Below are 2,095 nucleotides of genomic sequence, written 5' to 3' on the forward strand. Positions count from 1 at the left end.
ATAAGAATTTATTCAACAGTGAACTTACATAGTAATTTAAGACCATTTTCTAAATGTTCAGATATGATGATCATCTCACCCTCTTTATTCGAATATCATAAGAGATTATATAAATACGCAAATAATAAAAGGTGGGACCCATGTTAGAAGTGAATATTGCTAGTTTTTGTATTTCCAGAAAAACAGACATTGTTTTAATCAGTAGGCAACCAATATCGCCACATGTAAACACTTAGGGTATATGTATTGTTTGGATTCATCGGACTACTGTTCTCATCTTGAGTGTCATTTTCACAACGTTTCGGTCGATGCAACCTTCGACTTTCTTCAGGTGTATCTTGTCGAACTCGGGAATGTTTCTGTCGAACTCGGGAATTTGAACAGTCCGATGAGTCCAAATAATACGAAAAATCAATCCTCATCTCCAAAATTCAGAAACGACTTATGGTATATTTTCGCTTGGGATACATTCGTACTGCATTTTTATGAATCCACTTCTGCATTCAACAAACTTCTCCATCACCTATGATATCATTCTTCTTTACTTTCCTCTATTCTCTACGTACTTAATTTTTTCTGCATACTTACTGCCAAAAATGTTGTCACCAACCAATCATCCGTAAACACACACCCAAAGTATCTGTTCTTCAGATGCTGCATTTCAATTTCTTGTTCTCTGTCAGTGGAGGAGAAATCTTTCACGACTGAGACAATTTGTATTTTTGTTCCTTTTTTTTTCTACGTTAAAAAACGATCCTGGTGTCTAACTCTGTCCCGTGGGGAGGCATTGTAAATAGACACTATCATCCCTCACCTCACTCTTACCATCTCTTACTTTTACAACTCCAGTATTTGGTTCTCTCTCTCCCTCTCTCTCTTTCTCACACACGCACACACATACATACACATACAAACACACTACTACTACAACTACTACTGAAACTTTATATACGTAGGTGTGTGTATGTGTGTGTGTGTGTGTGTGTGCGTGTGTGTGTGTGTGTGCACTATAAATATATTTTCATACTTTACTACTAAGCTCTACTCAAACATTGATCACTGGATGTAAATACTGAAAATATATATATCACATTTTATATAGCATTATAACATTATATGTGTAGGAACAATACCGAAAAACTTTGAAAAAAGAATGGTGGAGAAGATACAATGGATAACAATAATGAAAACGGTTGAAATGTTAAGGAAAACCCTTCAATATGGAGACTAAAACACATGAGCTAACACAGACACAAGCAATACATACAGAAAATGCTACAGATTTAAACACAAAGGAACATCACATGGAATCATTTAAACTGAAACTGTATAATCGTCTGTCAAGGATGGTCAAGGAGGATGGAAAGACTGAGGGCAGAAAGCATTAGCCAGATCTCTACTGGATGAGTGCAAAGAGGACTGGGATCTTGGGAAGGCTTATTGTCATCCAAATTCCAGTGACGATCAATGGTCGATGTCAACGAGAAATCATTCGTAAGCGGCTGTTGCAATAACACAAGTTCATTTGCAATGGTTATCGAAAGATGTAGAAAATACTGGAAAACTGGGGAGACTTGTTGTCACTTAGACTCCAGAGAACGCCAGAAGTTGTTCTCAAAGAGAAGTCTGATGATGACCTGTGTGACTGTTCTTAGTGAGTGAATAGTATAGACATAGTTGATTCTGTTCAATAAAATGCTTTCTTGATAAAGTTTTGTAAATGAAACGGAATATAAATATAATTACAACAAAATCGACATTAACCATTTTTTTCTATACAGTGTTGTGTTTGGTTATTTCCTTTATTTTTTTTATATACTTAGCCATGCCTCCATCATGATAATCACGAAGTTCTGAGGGAAATGTACCCTATGTGAGTTATTTTTTTATATAAGACATCCGGGAGAAAATTACAAAATTTAATCCCTTTGTGAATATTTAAAAGAAATGGTTTTTAAGTATCGTCTTCGAACATGTGAGGACTTGAAGGAAACAATCAGAAATATAAATCGACGCAATTTAACTTATGGAAATTCATGGATAATTTCAACTCTTTGATATTTTTTTAAATCAACAACAAAACTGTTGAGGTGTA

Source organism: Euprymna scolopes, chromosome 23, assembly GCF_053919585.1.
Source record: "Euprymna scolopes isolate OS-2025 chromosome 23, ASM5391958v1, whole genome shotgun sequence".
NCBI lineage: Eukaryota > Metazoa > Mollusca > Cephalopoda > Sepiida > Sepiolidae > Euprymna > Euprymna scolopes.